Source organism: Strigops habroptila, chromosome W, assembly GCF_004027225.2.
Source record: "Strigops habroptila isolate Jane chromosome W, bStrHab1.2.pri, whole genome shotgun sequence".
Taxonomy (NCBI): domain Eukaryota; kingdom Metazoa; phylum Chordata; class Aves; order Psittaciformes; family Psittacidae; genus Strigops; species Strigops habroptila.
This window is the reverse complement of record NC_044301.2, coordinates 10,753,962-10,774,670: the sequence shown is the minus strand read 5'-3', so window position 1 is coordinate 10,774,670 and position 20,709 is coordinate 10,753,962.

Here is a 20,709-nt window from a genome sequence, read left to right as displayed (position 1 = left end):
TGCATAATTTGCTGCTTTTTTTTTTTTTCTTGCACAAAACACTGGTGTAATCCAGGTTGGCAGAATGTTTCAATCTTTTTATGTAATTACCAGTGTGAATTGTTTAGAATAAGACAGAAGGCAGGCTACAAGGAAGGATAATAATTGATAGTGCTTCCTGGAAATGTTTTCACACTATGAGGACAGACATTGCTTATTCATGTTCCTTACTTTCTAACATAAGTGGACGTTTTGTTTGTTTGTTTTAAACAAAGTAGTCAGCATCATATTTACTACTGTAGACTGTATGACATTGTATAAGAAAGAGTAAATTAAAGGAAGCTTTCATTTAAATGAAAAGATTTAAGGAAGGGTTTGGGCATCATTGGTTTGATTGCTCCCGTTATTTTTTTATTATTAATTTTCACTAGCTGGATGCAACTTTTCCATAGATTGAGCAGGTTCATCCAAGTTCATTTCCTGCCTCTGCAACATTTCAGGATACTACTCTATTTAATAGCTCAGAATAAGAATACTATTCTATTGAAAGCTAAGTTTATGTCTTTAAGGGAGACAGAAGCATGTCTTTCCAGCAACCAAAACTTCTCTCACCTATTCTATCCATGAACACGAATTATAAATGTCACTAATTATCACAGTGGGATGCTCGGAAGCTGTACGTACAGCTATATAAAATAGCCATTTGCTTTGTTGATTTTCTTTTCACCTTTCCTTTCTTATTATTTTCTGCTTCTTAAATCACACTATCATAGAGCAACCCTCTGGCTTTTCCTGTGATTTTTCCATTACATTTTAGAGCCAAGTTAGTTGGTATAGATTGTGGGTGGAAAATGTGAGAAGATTGGATACAGTCCACTCTTACTCTGCATGGGATTTGCCATGTCACTCAGTAGATATTAGATACAGTATATTTTATTTACTCTTCCATAGGATGTAACTAGATTGCATATATCTGCATTCATACTTCAATAAAATGATGGGTTGTGGGAAAGATCTTTACCCAGAGTTTGGCTCACTCCTTCGCAGTACTATGGACTAGCTATGAAATTTGTCTCTGGATTCACCAGACCTAGGGATTTAGTTTGGCCCATGTTACCTGTCTCTTGTCTTTCTCTACAACACCTAAGATAAGACAAAGAATCTTTAGAGAGCCAAATCACTGAAAGCACATTTTAATGTTAAAATCTTTTGAATTAAAAATATTTATTAATGCTGAACACATGCATAATACTCATAACCTGCAAAGTAGTGTGAGGTTATTAACTTATTTAATTCTCTCTACTTCTCCCTGATTATGTGTGAAGATTACTTTGACAAGGGCCTTCAGATCTAGGTAAGCTGCTTGAAATTTAGAGAAGCAGATATATCAACAACTGGGAACATTGGTGCTGTCACCATAAACAAAGGAACTTGGCCTATTCTCCCCCAAAATAAAGCTGCTGTAATTGTGTTTCTCCTTAAGATATGCAAATAATTCGTAATGGGTGATTCTTCTGTTTTATTTTTTACAAGTGATCCTTGTAAAAGCTGTGGTGATTTTTCCTCACACTATTCATTAGGAGTAGAGGAGGAAACAAAAAAAACCCCCTCTCTCATTGAGTTGTTGCTTGAGAAAAGCCTGATTCCTACCTCAGCATTTGTACATCTTGAACATTGCTGGTGCTACCTGGAAATGTTTTTACACCATGAGGACAGAAATTGCTTATTCATGTTCCTCAGTAACACATTTTTAGGGTTTTTTCTTTGCTTCTTGGTCAAGAAGAATTGATCTTCGACTTCAGTGAATTTGGGAGCTAGAGCTTTCCCAAACTCCAATTGCAAAGTTCAAGGAATTAATGGACAGAGGAAAACCAACCTGTATTTGATAGGAGTCTATCCTAACTGAAATAGACTTGTTGGCACTTTCAGTTAAACTGCACCTGCCTATGCCACATCTGTTCAGGGAAAGAAAGAAGAGTTTAGCTATTTCACTTGGGCATGCTTCATTAACAGAAAAGTCAAAATCTTGTTTACATAAAATCAGTATGAATTATGATATTAAATTCAGTGGGTGTAAGAATTTTTATATAGCTTGCAGAGGGGCTGAATCAGGTATTAAATTTAAGCTCAGGGGAAAAAAGTATGACTTTATGTTATAATTAAGATAATAATAAAACCTAGAAACATTGTTCTGGTATGCACAGTTGCTTGATGCACTAGTAGTTTGTTTTGCAATCAAATTAATTGTCCTGTGCTATCCCTGTTATGGGATCACTAGATAAGTCAGTTTGTTTTGATTACCACTCTGAAAATAATTAAAAGACAATCACTTATTACAAACACAACTACCGAATCCAGCCAAGTAATAAGCATAAGAACACACTGAATGATATCTTTATACTTTGGTCTTAATGTCTTCCAGAGTCATTCCCTCAGCCTAAAATATATTCTAAACCCCACAAGTTCTTTGGGGCTCCTTAATGCAATGGAATTGGGTGCGTGGTGTAGAAAACTAGTAAGTTTCCAGTTCTCTGCAGCCAGGAGCTTCCATATTTCTTATGTAAGTGTTGTAACTGTAATATTTTGAAGCTAATGAATCATCTGTATGTCTCAAAATGTCTCTTCTGGAGAGTGTTAATGAAGTGCAAAGGACAAGACAAAAAAACAAAAACAAAAACAAACCCAAACCCAAACAAACAGACAAAACCAGCAGAATAATTCTCTGTCTTTTCTATCCTGCAGGTGGGCTGAGGGCTCCTTGAAGTAGGTAAGGACTTGTTATCCTTAGGAACTGTTGCAGAACTACGTAGTGTACAGCAAATAAATGCATCTAACAGACATTTCCAGCTGACAACGGTTAGGCAGTTGAAAAGACATAGCTAAAGCTCTGTGCATCCATATAAGCTCATTTTACTATAGTGGCATTCTTCACAATTCCCTTATTAGGTCATTGTTTAATCCACTCTGCAGTAATTTACTGTAACTCAGGCTATAAAATCTTTTGGGAATGGACAGTTGTTTGAGTGTATGCTGTCCATTGAGACTCCTTTATGGGACACTGAAATACAAATAGCATTATGCCCAGATTGTTCTCACATGCCAAACTTAATTTGGTGATCTGAAGAACACAGTGGAATTACTATATAAAATACAAGCACATAAATCATTAATAACCATATACTGTAGGGAATTGTCATAAACGGACTGGGAAACCATAGGTGAATACTTTTTTTTTGTTATTCTTTCTTTCTTTTATATGAAGGAGGGCATTGTCTCTCGGAGAGTTAAAGAGCAAGAGATTAAATAATTTTGGAGCATCAGTTAGAGAGGGAAATAGAATGTTGCTGAGATAAGAAATTACTACTTCTACCTCGTCCTGAAATGATCATTCATTCTGCATTGTTAAACACTGAAATTCTTAGGAATAAATAGCAAATCTTTCAAAAAGAGCTATCTAAATATATCTGAAGGTTAGGAGGCAACAATCACCAGGTGCCTGAATTTACCCAAACTGAGTTTATTGAATTTATTCATGTTGTAATATTGATAGTGTAGCATCCTAGCTATCTTTGTATGCTTGCGAGTATGCAGGGGATTGCAAAGCTTATTGCATTTGCAGGAGTTACTTGAGAAATATGACATGTTTTAACCTAACTCTTGATAATGAAGATTTAATGAAGGAACTGCATTCTTTTTTTCCTACTGGACCACTGCTTGTGCTACTGGTGTCATCTGCTATGTGTATTCTTTCTGTTTCTATACCTCATTAAACAGAGAGAGAGAAAATCCAGTGTGATTTTAATACATATTTGAAATACATTAAAAACATTTGGGTTTACATGTAGAATGCTGTCTATCTAACTTTCTTATGCTAGTCTTCATGGCCAATGCAAATTTTAAGAAATGCTTTCCTATCTGCTTCAGTGACTTCATAGAATCGTAGAATCATAGAATCGTAAGGGTTGGAAAGGACCTTAAGATCATCTAGTTCCAACCCCCCTGCCATGGGCAGGGACACCTTGCCCTAAACCACGTGGCTCAAGGCTCTGTCCAACCTGGCCTTGAACACCGCCAGGGATGGAGCATCCACAACCTCCCTGGGCAACCCATTCCAGTGCTTCACCACCCTCACTGTAAAGAACTTCTTCCTTATATCTAATCTAAACTTCCCCTGTTTAAGTTTGAAGCCATTACCCCTTGTCCTACCACTACAGTCCCTAAGGAAGAGTCCCTCCCCAGCATCCTTATAGACCCCCTTCAGATACTGGAAGGCTGCTATGAGGTCTCCATGCAGCCTTCTCTTCTCCAGGCTGAACAGCCCCAACTCTCTCAGCCTGTCTTCATATGGGAGGTGCTCCAGCCTTCTTATCATCCTCATGGCCCTCTTCTGGACTTGATCCAACAGCTCCATGTCCTTTTTATGTTGAGGACCCCAGAACTGTACGCAGTACTCCAAGGGAGGTCTCACGAGAGCAGAGTAGAGGGGCAGGATCACCTCCTTCGACCTGCTGGTCACGATTCTCTTGATGCAGCCCAGGATACAGTTGGCTTTCTGGGCTGCAAGCGCACACTGCCGGCTCATGTTAAGCTTCTCATCAACCAACACCCCCAAGTCCTTTTCTGCAGGGCTGCTCTGAATCTCTTCTCCGCCCCACCTGTAGCTGTGCCTGGGATTGCCCCGACCCAGGTGTAGGACCTTGCACTTGGCTTGGTTAAACTTCATAAGGTTGGCATCGGCCCACCTCACAAGCGTGTCAAGGTCCTTCTGGATGGCATCCCTTCCCTCCAGCGTATCAACCGAACCACACAGCTTGGTGTCATCGGCAAACTTGCTGAGGGCACACTCAATCCCACTGTCCATGTCACCAACAAAGATGTTGAACAGGACCGGTCCCAACACCGATCCCTGAGGGACACCACTCGTTACAGGTTTCTAACTGGACATCGAGCCATTTACCACAACTCTGCGTGCGGCCATCAAGCCAGTTTTTTATCCACTGAGTGGTCCATCTATCAAATTGATGTCTCTCCAATTTAGAGACAAGGATGTCGTGCGGGACAGTGTCGAACGCTTTGCACAAGTCCAGGTAGATGACGTCAACTGCTCTGCCCCGTCCATCAGTTCTGTCAATCCATCAATTAAGATAGTCTGTGACTCACCACCTCAATAAAGTAATAGAATATTTTAACTCTTTGATACTAAATTCACCTTGGCCAATGGCAAATTAACTTACTAAAATGTTCTAGAGGAACTAGAAACTCTACTTTCTGATGAGCTACATGCATTTCGACCCCATCACATCTACAGAAGTACTGGTACCTAATGTTAGTGATGTTTCCGTTCCACATGAGAGGAATGCTGTTGCAGGTATAATGTGCTCCATGAAAATTTTTAATTGAGAATAAGATTTTTTCCTGTCTGATTTATTCACAAATAAGTCTTTCAACACAGAATCATACTAGTGCAACTTTTCCAAAATGGATTAAAATACATAGCTGAAATGCACCTGCCAAATTCAAAGTACTCCTTGTTATTGCTCCACCAACCAACCCCATTCAACAAAAGATAAAAGCTTTTATATCGGATCTGACATTCACTGTTTGTTGATTACAGAAATGCTAGTCCCTAAGTGGGAGTCAAGAGACAGTGCTGTGTTTTTCTAGCACTGAACTGTAACATGGAGCATTAACCACCTTGTGACCCACACAACAGACGTGATCACCAGCTATGCTGATGGAAGCTGTGTGATCTAGAAAAGGTCACAAGCAACTCTTAAATTTCATTTGAAATATCACAACCTGGCAGAGCTGCTTTGCTAATTGGTGGTCCATAACTTTGTTGTTCTGGCAGGCTTGCAAGGTGCCAGGGCTGAAGAATTCACTCAAGGAAAGACCTTCACTGGAAAAACTGAATTTGGAAACAGGCTATTATAACTCAGTAATGCATAAATATTTGCTCCTACTTACTCAAATGTATTAATGTGTAATCTGGGCTTTATTTATTCACAGTGAAAAATAATAAATGGTATTTTAGTTGCCTTTAAATGCCAGTGACTTTGACAGTGTAAAATTTTGTCCTTTATGAACCCTAGATAGATATTAAGGTATTTTTTTTCATGTTATTTCAATGGAAGCTTTATACCTCATGTCGTGGTTTGAGCCCAGCCGGTAACTCAGAACCACACAGCCTCTCGCTCACTCCCCCCCTTCTTCCTCTCCCCACTCCCGGAGGGATGGGGAGGAGAATCGGAAGAATGTAACTCCCACGGGTTGAGATAAGAGCAGTCCTGCAACTAAGGTATAATGCAAAACCACTACTGCTACCACCAATGATAATAATGATTAGTGAAATAACAAGGGGAGAGGATACAATTGCTCACCACCCGCCGACCGATACCCAGCCTGACCCGAGCAGTGATCTGGGCCTTCCGGGTAACTCCCCCTGGTTTATATACTGGGCATGACGTGCTGTGGTATGGAATACCCCTTTGGCTAGTTTGGGTCAGGTGTCCTGTCTCTGCTTCCTCCCAGCTTCCCCTCCTCCCTGGCAGAGCATGAGACTGAGAAAGTCCTTGGTTGGAATAAACATTACTTAGCAACAACTAAAAACATCAGTGTTATAAGCGTTGTTCCCAGGCTGAAAGTTAAAAAACACAGCACTGCACCAGCTACTAAGAAGGAGAAAAATGACTGCTATAGCTGAACCCAGGACAGTATCCACCCCTTATTCCATACCATTCACGTCATGCTCAGATCCCACATCTCTCAACACACCATCACCCCTGTCCCATATATACACATTTATAGACACCCACACCCACACACAGAGAAAGATATCATTCCCTAGTCCATGGACCAATCCCTGTAAAATTGCTGAACTCATCCAGTCCATGATGTCAGGCTCCATCTCTTGTAATAGTCTTTCAGGGCAGGAGGGACGGTATGTAGTGTTGGGTTGTTGCCTGCTGATGATACCGCCAAACTCGTCTGGTCACTGCTGAGCTCATCTGGTTTCCTCAAAATTCATTCTTTGTTGAGGTGATGATCGGAGGGAAGTCAGGGTCAATTGCTGGCGACCTGAAGATATCTAGCTGGTGGGCTATAAAAGTGTTATAGAGCAGGCAACAGCGTACAATTGAGTTCATTGGCTGTTTTCCCCCAAAATCAAATCCCCTTGAGGTACACATCGGACTTCCCCATCTTCCCACATTACCCACCAAGTCTATCCAGGTCACTGAGCAAAAGCAACCCCACGAGTGGGTTTGCCTTTACCTGAAGCAGGAATAACCCACACTGTCTTCCCCAACAAATTCTTTATGTGCACCACAGGAACTTTATCCCCCTCTACAGTAGATAAAAGTTCTGATTGGGCTGGGCCAGCCCTGTTGGCAGATCCCCTACTGTTGACCAACCAGGTGGCTTTTGCCAAATGTGTATCCCAGTCTTTGAAAGTCCCACCACCCATTGCTCTCAGTGTAGGTTTTAACAGCCTGTTGTACCATTCGATTTTCCCAGAGGCTGGTGCATGGTAGGGGATGTGATATACCCACTCAATGCCATGCTCATTGGCCCAAGTGTCTATAAGGTTGTTCCGGAAATGAGTCCCATTGTCTGACTCAATTCTCTCTGGGGTGCAGTGTCGCCACAAGACTTGTTTCTCAAGGCCCAGGATAGTGTTCCGGGCAGTGGCGTGGGACACAGCGTATGTTTATAGCCAGCCGGTGGTTCCTTCCACCATGGTAAGCACATAGTGCTTGCCTTGGCGGGTTGGTGGGAGTGTGATATAGTCAATCTGCCAGGCCTCCCCATACTTGTACTTCAGCCATCGTCCTCCATACCAGAGAGGCTTTAACCGCTTGGCTTGCTTAATTGCAGCACGTTTCACATTTGTGAATAACCTGGGCAATAGTGTCCATCGTTAAGTCCACCCCTCGATCACGAGCCCATCTATATGTTGCATCTCTGCCTTGATGGCCTGAGGTGTCATGGGCCCACCAGGCTAAAAATAATTCACCCTTATGTTGCCAATCCAAGTCCATCTGAGCCACTTTAATCTTAGCAGCTTTATCCACTTGCTGGTTATTCTGGTGTTCCTCAGTGGCCTGACCCTTGGGTACATGTGCATCTACGTGGCGTACCTTCACCACCAGGTTCTGCACCCGAGCAGCGATATCTTGCTACTTGTAAAGAACCAACAAGCATATCTAGCATATCTTTTCAGTAAAACCTGAATTAAAGGATATAATTTAGAAATTATAACAGTCTAACATCATTCTCTGCCACTAGTGGAATCCCTTCTGTACTTTGTTAAACTGCCGCATTGATTACTGAGGGAGCCTGTGTGAACCTACCTGACACCTAGAAAAATATCATCTAAGCAGCCATCAGTTCTTCAGTACTTTATGTCTCTTGCCATTTATTTCCAGCTTCTCTGTTTTATGAGTGTTGACAGTGAAGTTACAAGTCAGTTGCCTGAAGGTAGTGTCTGGTGCCATTTTAGACAATCTACACCGTCCCACTTGCCTCCAGCTGCAGCTCCAGGAGGACATAGGTCTCCATTATGTCTTGTGCCATGTTGTCATGGTTTGAGTAGCTACTGTGCTTGTCACTGGGGTTGGTGTAGCTGCGGTGCTTGGAGTAGCCATATTGTCTGTTGCTGTCGGGGTTTGAGTAGCTACTGTGCTTGTCACTGGGGTTGGTGTGGCTGCGGTGCTTGGAGTAGCCGCATTGTCTGTTGCTGTCGGGGTTTGAGTAGCTGTTGTGCTTGTCACTGGGGTTGGTGTAGCTGCTGTATTTGAAGTTGGAGTAGTTGCGTTGTCTGTTGTGGTCAGGGTTTGAGTAGCTGTTGTGCTTGTCACTGGGGTTGATGTAGCTGCTGTACTTGGAGTAGCTGTGTTGTCTGTTGTGGTCAGGGTCTGAATAGCTGCTGTTTTTGTAGTTGGCATAGCTGCATTGTCTCTTGCTTTGCCATCAGATCCAGAGACATTTTTTTCCCTTTGAAGGTGCTGGATAGTGTTGAGCAGGGCTCTGTAGGCGTAGGCCAAGCCCCAGCACATTGCCATGATTCGTCCCTCTCTGGTATAACCAGGACGACAGCACACCTAGTTTAAGTGTTTTACTAGTTTTTCCGGATGTTGCACTTCTTCAGTGGTGAAGTTCCAAAGCACTGGAGGGGCCCACTGGCCTAGATACTCGCCCATGCTATCCCACACACCCTGCCACTCATGACTGTCCAGCCTCAGGGAAAATCTCTTGGTGGTCCTCCTATATCGTCGTCTAATCCTAGACCAGATTCGAACCTGATACTGCTGAATTTTTGAGATTAAACGAAAAAGGATGTTCCTACGACGGGGTGGCCGTGGGTAAAACACACTCCGTATGTTTGCCAACATGCTGATCCCCAGCACAATCAGCAGGCAGGTTTCAAGGGTATTCAAAGGCCATCTAAAACCTTCAGAACTCTCAACTGCTGTTGCAAATAGGCTGGTGGGGGAACGGGGGGTGAAAGAGAATGCTTCCTTCGTAAGTTTACCCCCCGAGGAGAAAAAAAAAAGATATGCAATTGCTAAAATATTTCATTATATACCTCCCAATGTATAGAGGTGATGGCCATGCTGGAAGCACAAACCAGACCAGTTTCATGATCAATGAGTCTATTGTATTACAAGTCATTACCATGAAGTACAGTGAAACAAGAACCTTAGCCCAGGCCCCCCAGCCGATAAACACTAAAACAGCAAATAGTGGCTGTAAGTAACGTACAACATGCTGAAACTCTGAGATCAAGTGCAACACGTCTGAGAGCCAAATAATCACCATTGTGACGAGTAGTAACAATGAATGCTTATCACAAATATGATTAAACACACTCTGGTCAGATCTGTCGTTATCTCAACCTTTCGTGCCCCACGTTGGGCGCCAAAAAGAACTGTCGTGGTTTGAGCCCAGCCGGTAACTCAGAACCACACAGCCGCTCGCTCACTCCCCCCCTTCTTCCTCCCCCCGTTCCTGGAGGGTTGGGAAGGAGAATCGGAAGAATGTGACTCCCACGGGTTGAGATAAGAGCAGTCCCGCAACTAAGGTATAATGCAAAACCACTACTGCTACCACCAATGATAATAATGATTAGTGAAATAACAAGGGGAGAGGATACAATTGCTCACCACCCGCCGACCGATACCCAGCCTGACCCGAGCAGTGATCTGGGCCTTCCGGGTAACTCCTCCCGGTTTATATACTGGGCATGACGTGCTGTGGTATGGAATACCCCTTTGGCCAGTTTGGGTCAGGTGTCCTGTCTCTGCTTCCTCCCGGCTTCCCCTCCTCCCTGGCAAAGCATGAGACTGAGAAAGTCCTTGGTTGGAATAAACATTACTTAGCAACATCTAAAAACATCAGTGTTATCAGCGTTGTTCCCAGGCTGAAAGTTAAAAAACACAGCACTGCACCAGCTACTAAGAAGGAGAAAAATGACTGCTGTAGCTGAACCCAGACACCTCACTAACTTTGCAATGTTGCAATATTTAATTAAACATAACTGTTGTGGAGTTACATACATTTTCTAATAAAAGATGATCATAAACTAATTCCAGAGAGCCACTGGCTCAATGGATACATTTTCATGTATGGGGAGCACATAAAAGAATCACACCTTTGGCCATGATGCATATTATACTGCTTGAGTTTTGCTCAAGATGCCTGACCCAGACTTCAATGGCTAAAGGGATTAAATTTATGTAAATTTCTTTGTACTTACATGGTAGCATGAAGGAGAGTTCTTTTTAAGTGCTGTAGCTAGCTGTAATTTCCTGGCTCTGAACTTAACTTTGAATCCAGCCTATATAGTGCTCCAAGACAGATTGTTTTATAAGTATGTGCATAAGGAAAAGTAGTATGGAACACCGCATAACTGGTCAGTGCTGAACTCAAGGAGAGATGCTACAGCTCTTTTAGTCTCCTCAGAAAATAAACAAAGTCATCATCCTTCTGCATACTTGAGTATTTTTCTAGGATTACTGAACATTGAGAGGACACAGAGTTCTCTTTGTCTTGTTCTCCCCTTTTCTTTTTCTGCATCTTTTGACCTTTTGTATTAGAAGTAGGAGATTTGTTTTTAGGTTCGGGGGTGTTTATAAATTTTGAAATGTGCCAGAAAAGCAGTGACTGTTCTTGAGGATATTTGTAGACTAGCAGTTTTTATATAATTCCGTTGATAGTTGAGTACCAGGCTTAATGACTCTCTGCAGTCTCATGATCCTTTAGACCCACGTACTAGAGGACATTATTTCCTCTCCTCCTTTTTCCCCACCCAAAGCTGTCAAATTTGTGGGTTTTTTTTTTCACTGCAAGAACATTTCTAAAATTTCTGTGATGTCCCTTTCCAGAGCAGGTGGCCTACAGCCAGCATACCATTTTCTGCCTCATGCTTGTTCAGTAACCAGCTGAAGTTTCTGTGTAATCTGTCTTTTTTTCAGTCTAGTTTTGTGTGCAGCTTGCACTAAGGGAAAAAGAAAATTTCCAAGGCAATGTAAACTGAAGGAAGATTGCAACCACATATTATATTTTCCTTACTTCTACCTTCTTTACATACCAATCCATTACTTATTAATATCTTTCTCAATGCACTGAAAGATGGGAAAACAGTGACTTGAGCAGCTAACATTGCAGGTGCATTATTTGCAGCAGTGCAAAACTTGATCTTTGTCAATACAGCAATAATAAAATAACCATCATTTTGACACAAAATTTGGTCCTTTAAAATTACGTAGGTCCTAAATTCTGGATTTGATTTTAAATCCTTCATATGGTCATAGGGACATGCTCTCCTTGCAGCTTCAAACTTATAGAAGGACTAACAATGCAGTAAACAACCTTGATTTTCTCTCTCTTTCTCTCCCCCTTTGTACAACTTTTTAATGACTGTCATTGCTTTAGCTTCAAGAGGTTGTGTGATCTAATTAGGGTAAATAGAATAAGACTGCTTTTATGCTAAAGCATGAGAAAGTTAATTGAAATCAATCCATGCTTAGTGAAAATGCTGGTAACATGACCGACAATTTAAAGCAATTAAAAGTTAAAAGATGTTGTCCTGAAGCAAGGCAGAAGCATTAAGTCTAAGAGCCTGTTAAAGAAAGCTACCTAAAATATTTAAATTATATTATTCAGCTAAGATGGACTAGGGATAGCTGAAACAATTAGAAATCATAAAGCATAAAATCAGTCATATGTAAACTTCTTTGAGCTATCTATCTCAAGCCATTTGTTTTTTGTAAAGTAATAGAACTTTTTAAAAATTCCATTTGTGACATTTGCGAACAAAGGTCTACTAATGATATGAGAAAATACACTCACAAATTTCCACTTATCTCCACAAATCTCCACTTATCTCCATAAATCTCATTTATGGGTGATTTTGATTTAAGAAAATTTAAATTCGAATGCATTTTCCAGGTACATTTTAAATTACTTGTTCATAGGATGCAAAACATTCAATTTGGTTAATGGGAATATTAAAAATCCAGTCTTTTGAAAAGCAAATATTTTTTTCCCTTCATAAATGTAGTGTTTCGAGATTATTTTTTAATGAGTTTCAATCACTGTTTAAATAGGGAAAAAAGCACCTTTTAAGTATTTTCAGATTGGCCATGAGTTTGAATTTTGAGTCTGGATTTGATGCTGAATTTGCACTTTTCTGAAAGATGGGAGTCCTAGGAACTGGGGATGACGTGGGCTGTCCTTCAGTATACAGGCAGAGCATCGGAAAACTGTTAAGATTCATTTTTCATGCTTGATTTTTGGAATTTAGAACAGTACAACAGTATATTTCTTCCAAAGTGCATGATGTGAGGGTTTTTTACTTTTAAATGGAATCATGAAAGTTTGAAAGTTTCTAAATGACTTAACCTGAATGTTATATTATTTTTGAAATTACTAATAAGAAAAAGCGTGTTTGCTGACTACCTTATTTTTTTCAATTGCATTTTTCTTTGCTTTAGATATATCTTCTGTTTTTCACTATACTATTTGCTTGCCTAGTGAATTTTCATGGAATTTTTATCTTTTACCACCTAATTTTTGCCTATTATTAGGCTTAAACAAGATAAAAGAATTCTCTGTGTCTTTTGGGGGAAAGCTCCATCAAAGTGGTAATGGCAATTATGGTAAATGCTGAACCCAGCATTTCTAAGAGGTGCTGAAAAAATGATACATTTATCTTTTGGCTCATCAAAGCTCTTTCCATGAAAACAAAGCCATGCAGGACTGAAAAAAAAAAAGTAATATCAGAATCACCACACTTATAGAGTTGCTTGACTTCCATTATATCAGACTACAAAGCCACTTACCTGTTTAAGTAAAATGACAAGATAGTGTTTGATTGTAGAGCACATATGGGGAAAAATATAATTTGAAACATTGCTTCAGAATGATTTTAAAATTCAGTCTTTTTTCGCTTGACATAAATTCTATTTGACTTGAATGTGCTGATTTGTGCACCAGGCTGTGCATGAGCATTCTGAAGCATAATTGATTGATGATGCATATATAGCTTTAGCATATCATTATGCATAGTCATTCAGTCCCTCTTGGACTGACACAAAAATGCCAATTTTATGTATACAATTAGCTTGATCTTTTCTCCTGGGATCAAAGTGTTCTAGTCATACTGAGCATTTTTATTAGTTTATATGTAATGAAGTGGCTTTTTTTTTGGTTGATGGTCACCTGTTGCCAGTAGTTTAGTAATGGAGTGTAACCTATACTTTATTTAGAGTTGTCTTTCCACAGTGTCTCAGTAATCACACAGAAATGAAAATTAAACATGCTCTGATTTCTCCTGACACTTATTAATGAACAAAATGATTGTTTGTGTGTTCTTGTGGAATCTTTAAGTAACTTATACATTCAAATCTGTTTGTTACATGCTGGTCAAACTGCCAAAGCCTGAAAGGCAGGCATCTCCTTTAATATGAAAAGTTCAAGCAGCTTCTCTTGCTTTCTAAAGGAGAAAAATCTGAAGTCACTCTTCTCAAGATTAGCAAAAGGCCTTTTGCTATCAGTTTGTATTGCTTTAGAGTTCATTCCTAATGAGCTTTTGTCCTTGCAGTGTATAGCTACTAGCTGTCAGAAACCATTTCTGTAGCTTGTGAATTTAATCAATTCATGTGTCTGCTGAAAGTAATAAAACATAATTGAAATTCTGTATTAAGGAATTTAATTCACTAACTGCTTCACATGTAACTGTAGACAGTTAAACTGTAAGATATGGACCCTATATTGTTAAAGCTTTAAAAAAATATTACACTAATATACTTGGTTGCACTTTAACTTATAGATTAATAAACCTTTTAATTTGAAACCAGCTCATCACCTTGCATTAAATGTAACAAGGCTATTTTGGACAGTTCTTAACAAAGGGTCAAGATATTCTTAAAGGTGGATAAATTCAGGCTGGAACAGAAGAAAGTTTCAAAACTTATATTAATGGAGGGACCAAGGTCTCCATCTCTAAGATTTCCTGTTCTACCATCCTATTCATTTCTTGGGCAGCAAAGTTTCTGTATAGGTATTCTGTAGCAGTTCTGGACTATGATGTAATCTGCCTTTTTAAGTTTGTGTGTGCTATAAACCTGAACCTTGCCATAGGCAACCTGGAGGAATGACTCACCTGGTAGATCACTGACCTTGAAAAAACTTGCAGAAAAATCTGCAGTTTCCTTATTGTATATTTTATTTTCTTTTTTGTTGTTGCTTTATTAAGTTGCATTGTACGGCTCACATCATGACATGTATTAGCAAATTTAGTGACCTAAAGAGGTGTCAGCTCATTTGTTAGGGAGATGGTAAATATATGTGGTTTTACTTCAACAACCATAATCATGCAGGCTGGAAGTGCCAAAAGGGGAATTATGGTAAACTCTTTAGGCAAGAGGAAATTTTGAATTACTTTACCTTTACACTCATGCCAAAGTCAGAAGAATACCTGCAGAAGGCAGTGATTGTTAACAAGCATTTGAAATGAAAGAAATGGGTAAATTCTGGGAGGAAGTACTCACCAAACAGGAATAACATAAGCAAAAACTTGCAGAAATTGTTTATGGCAATTTTCTGATAATCGGTTGAAAAAACTCTGGGCTACAAGGGTTTAGTTAAGGAGGTGTGAAAATAAATCATTCAGGCAGTGTCCAGCAAAGTGTGTTGACATTCACACCAGTACACACATTGCAAATAACAACAGTATCAGCGGGAAGTAGAGGCTAAAATACAAAAGGAATGCAAATGTAGGCAATGGAAGGCCATCACTACAAAGTGCAAGTGGCAATCAATAACTTCTTAACTAGGCAAGAGAGAGAAAATAACTCCACATGGTGCGTAGTCAGAGGCTAGAGGACCCAAGGCACTTTCCGAAAGTGAGAACAGTTGCAGCATGGTTTGTAAAAGGTTTGTGAATAATGAGGCAGGGCATTTAAAACCTCTGTGAGATGAATTTCTGAAAGAGCACAGAGAATAAGAAACACAGGAGATGGAACTCAGAGATCAGATTCTATCTGCTTTCATCTCTGGCTACCTGAAGTGCAAGGTCAGAATAGGGGGCAGAATCCCTTAGTCTAATTTCAAACCTCTTAGACAAGCGCCTAAAGAGTAGTACACAGGATAGAAAAAGAAACCATGAAGAGTAAGGCAAAACAGAGTGCTGAGAAACAGCCAGGTTTCTCACTTGTTGATGGTTTTTAGTTTCTTTTCCCCCCTCATTTTTTTTTTCAAAATACTATGGGAATGAGGTCAGATAACATGGCTTCATGTCATGAATATACAGCAGACACATAGCTCTGCTTACACTTGGTCGTGTCTCTGCCTTTGGTGTTAGCAATGTCCACTCATATGTAAAGAGCTTTGCCGAAGCTGAATCTGAGTTACATGTAAATTAATCAATCTGTAAAATGCAGGTGGACAGAAAAGTGTATGAAAAAATCTAGAATGAACCAGCACAAACTTTCCTTTGATTGAAAGCATCTATCCACACTTGGCTAGCTCAGTCCATAGCTCAGGAATATTTCTGTATTCATCACTGATTCTCGGATCCAGAGGTGTCTGTGGTTTAATCCTTTCTAACATACATTATGTCTTTGTAGGCCTCATCCTACCTCTGCACCTGAGGTACAAACACTGATATGTGTTTAGATATACTGAAGCTTTCAGTGCTTAGAAAGTTAAAGGAATAATTATAATTGAAATAAAATCTTTGTCACTTCTTGTTAATACTACTACAGGTATGTGCTATTCAGGTTGTCTGAAGTTTTAGTTTTTAACTAATGTCAAGTTTGTTTTAACTACTATCAAGACTGTAATCACCTTTCTTTTGGCATAATAATGCACTCAAAAAAGCTGTCAGGCATATTTATGTCAAAGACAGACCTTTTTATATATTCTGTCCAAGAAAGACAGTGGATTACAGCAGGTTGTAAGGACTTTTGCAATTCTTGCTTTTTTTTTTCTTTCTCTTTGCTTTAAATAACACAATGTATAAAACAAAATAAAGATCCTTCATACAGAATAAAAACATAGCACTATCAAACGTCCTCCTCCTAATCAAAGAATGAGAGAATAAACAGTTTTGGCAAGCTGTCTAATGCAGAGAGCACAGTCAGACATGGAAGTGAGGAAATCGGTATGAAAATGGTTTCAAATAGAACCTTACTGTTGTCCTGTCTGTGTTCCAGATTTTCGTCATAGAAAACAGAGCTGAAAGGGTGTCCTGGGTTCAGCTATAGCAGTCATTTTTCTCCTTCTTAGTAGCTGGTGCAGTGCTGTGTTTTTTAACTTTCAGCCTGGGAACAACGCTGATAACACCGATGTTTTTAGTTGTTGCTAAGTAATGTTTACTCCGACCAAGGACTTTCTCAGTCTCATGCTCTGCCAGGGAGGAGGGGAAGCCGGGAGGAAGCAGAGACAGGACACCTGACCCAAACCGGCCAAAGGGGTATTCCATACCACAGCACGTCATGCCCAGTATATAAACTGGGGGGAGTTACCCGGAAGGCCCAGATCACTGCTCGGGTCGGGCTGGGTATTGGTCGGCGGGCGGTGAGCAATTGTATCCTCTCCCCTTGTTATTTCACTAATCGTTATTATCATTGGTGGTAGCAGTAGTGGTTTTGTATTATACCTTAGTTGCGGGACTGTTCTTATCTCAACCCGTGGGAGTTACATTCTTTCGATTCTCCTCCCCATCCCTCCGGGACTGGGGGGAGGAAGAAGGGGGGGGAGTGAGCAAGCGGCTGCGTGGTTCCGAGTTACCGGCTGGGCTCAAACCATGACAGTGGATCACTGGACTTTCACAAAACAGGATCAACCTATTGCTATATAAAGCTGGGAAGAAGCATGCAGATTGGACGAATCTTGGGTATGTCGAAATGCATAGTTAAAAAGTTGTGTTGCCCATGGTCTTAGAAGTTATTGAGGCTGCAGTTCTCTGGAGTTGTCACTTTGAAGCCTTTCAGTAAAGCATTTAGAAAATAACATAAAACAAGTAAACAAAAGTGAATTTTTTTTTTTTTGGCTGCACAAAAATACTGGGTTTAAAGTAAGTCTAGCTATAATAACTTCTGAGTGTATTGCCTATAACTTAGCCAAATGTCTAAATCTCGTGTCCTCATCTATGATGTACATGATACATAGTCATTTCAAATAGGAAGTTTATGCTTGCAGCTTTTTTAGCTCTAAGGTACATTATACTATGTATTGCTTTTCATCCAGCTTTATATTTGGCTCACCTACACATTCATGCAGACATGAAAATGTGAAAATTTTTTAAGATACTTTGTTTACCTTTATGTTGTGATCATTCATACTGAACCACCCATGTTACTAATAGCTAGGAGAGTTCCAACTGAATTCTTTAAAAGCTTTTCTTGACCTACTGTACACTGTGTCAGCTTTTCCCTGTGGCTGACATTATGTATGGCCGGGTTAGTATCCACCACACATTGTGATGTCGTCTTTGCTCTCTGGTAGAATGCTGACATAATCATTCATATTGCTTTTTGACTTGGGCAGTTTGTGTGCATGTGTGTGCTTTTGTACCTCCTGCACAGAAATGCTGCAGTTTTAGTCTATGCTTTTGTTTCTTTCAAAAGTATCTCGCTAGACAAAGTAGCCAGTTCTAGATAAAGTAGCCACTGAGGAAGGTCAAGGAAGGAAGCCACTGTGAAAGGTCCTACACCTGGGTCATGGCAATCCCAGGCACTGCTACAGGCTGGGCAGAGAAGAGATTCAGAGCAGCCCTGCAGAAAAGGACTTGGGGGTGTTGGTTGACGAAAAGCTTAACATGAGCCGGCAGTGTGCGCTTGCAGCCCAGAAAGCCAACCGTATCCTGGGCTGCATCAAAAGAAGCGTGACCAGCAGGTCAAAGGAGGTGATCCTGCCCCTCTACTCTGCTCTCATGAGACCTCCCTTGGAGTACTGCGTACAGTTCTAGTGTCCTCAACATAAAAAGGACATGGAGCTGTTGGAGCGAGTCCAGAGGAGGGCCATGAGGATGATAAGGGGGCTGGAGCACCTCCCGTATGAAGACAGGCTGAGAAAGTTGGGTCTGTTCAGCCTGGAGAAGAGAAGGCTGCGTGGAGACCTCATAGCAGCCTTCCACTATCTGAAGGGGGCCTACGAGGATACTGGAGAGGTACTATTCATCAGGGACTGCAGCAATAGGACAAAGGGCAATGGGTTCAAACTAAAACAGGGGAAGTTCAGGTTAGATATAAGGAAGAAGTTCTTTACTGTGAGGATGGTGAGGCACTGGAATGGGTTGCCCAAAAAAGTGGTAAATGCTCCATCCCTGGCGGTGTTCAAGGCCAGGTTGGACAGAGCCTGGGGCGACATGGTCCAGGGTGAGGCATCCCTGCCCATGTCAGGGGGATTGGAACTAGATGATCTTAAGGTTCTTTCCAACCCTAACTATTCTAAGATTCTATGAAATTAGGAATCCCCCTCAAATAGTAATTTAGCCTAATTAAACCAAGCTAAACATCACTTAATTAGACTCCTATCTGTAATGAAGGTAAGGGAGACAGTAATATAAGTCAATTCATTTAGTTCAGACTGTGATATAGGTGCTGTAAATTTGAGAATTCTGAAAGGCCATGGTTTCAAGTCCCTGGAAACATAGTTCTTTTTAAAGAGGCCTTGATGTGGGAAGCCTAAAAATCAAGTGTACTGAGATAGCAAGTAGTTTTGGAAGACAGTGGCAGTTAATCTCCCATCCTAGTCTTTAGACTCTGCAGAATCTTTCTCTTTGCTGTCTGATACATTGTTTACAGGAGTCATTACTGACAAATGCTTTCTAATGTAGCTAAATGAACAGCTCCAAATGATTTATGTGAAGGTTTCATGAGCCAAGCTTCACAAAAGAGGTGAGGACCCAACAGTTTTTGTTTAGACTTCTGAATAAATCATAGAATCATAGAATCATAGAAACATAAGGGTTGGAAAGGACCTTAAGATCATCTAGTTCCAACCCCCCTGCCATGGGCAGGGACACCTTGCCCTAAACCATGTGGCTCAAGGCTCTGTCCAACCTGGCCTTGAACACTGCCAGGGATGGAGCATCCACAACCTCCCTGGGCAACCCATTCCAGTGCTTCACCACCCTCACTGTAAAGAACTTCTTCCTTATATCTAGTCTAAACTTCCCCTGTTTAAGTTTGAACCCATTACCCCTTGTCCCACCACTACAGTCCCTAAGGAAGAGTCCCTCCCCAGCATCCTTGTAGGCCCCCTTCAGATACTGGAAGGTTGCTATGAGGTCTCCACACAGCCTTCTCTTCTCCAGGCTGAACAGCCCCAACTCTCTCAGCCTGTCTTCATACAGGAGGTGCTCCAGTCCTCTTATCATCCTCGTGGCCCTCCTCTGGACTCCCTCCAACAGCTCCATGTCCTTTTTATGTTGAGGACACCAGAACTGTACGCAGTACTCCAAGGGAGGTCTCACAAGAGCAGAGTACAGGGGCAGGATCACCTCCTTTGACCAGCTGGTCACGCTTCTTTTGATGCAGCCCAGGATACGGTTAGCTTTCTGGGCTGCAAGCACACACTGCTGGCTCATGTTAAGCTTCTCATCAACCAACACCCCCAAGTCCTTCTCTGCAGGGCTGCTCTGAATCTCTTCTCTGCCCAACCTGTAGCAGTGCCTGGGATTGCCACAACCCAGGTGTAGGACCTTACACTTGGCTTGGTTAAACTTCATAAGGTTGGCATCAGCCCACCTCACAAGCATGTCAAGGTCCCTCTGGATGGCATCCCTTCCCTCCAGCGTATCAACCGAACCACACAGCTTAGTGTCGTCAGCAAACTTGCTGAGGGCGCACTCTATCCCACTGTCCATGTCACCAACAAAGATGTTGAACAGGACCGGTCCCAACACCGATCCCTGAGGGACACCACTCGTTACAGGTTTCCAACTGGACACTGAGCCATTTACCACAACTCTTTGCATGCGGCCATTGAGCCAGTTTTTTATCCACCGAGTGGTCCATCTATCAAATTGATGTCTCTCCAATTTAGAGACAAGGATGTCGTGCGGGACAGTGTCGAACGCTTTGCACAAGTCCAGGTAGATGACGTCAACTGCTCTGCCGCTGTCCATCAGTTCCGTGGCTCCATCATAGAAGGCCACCAAATTGGTCAGGCAGCATTTCCCCTTAGTGAAGCCATGTTGGCTGTCACCAACCACCTCGT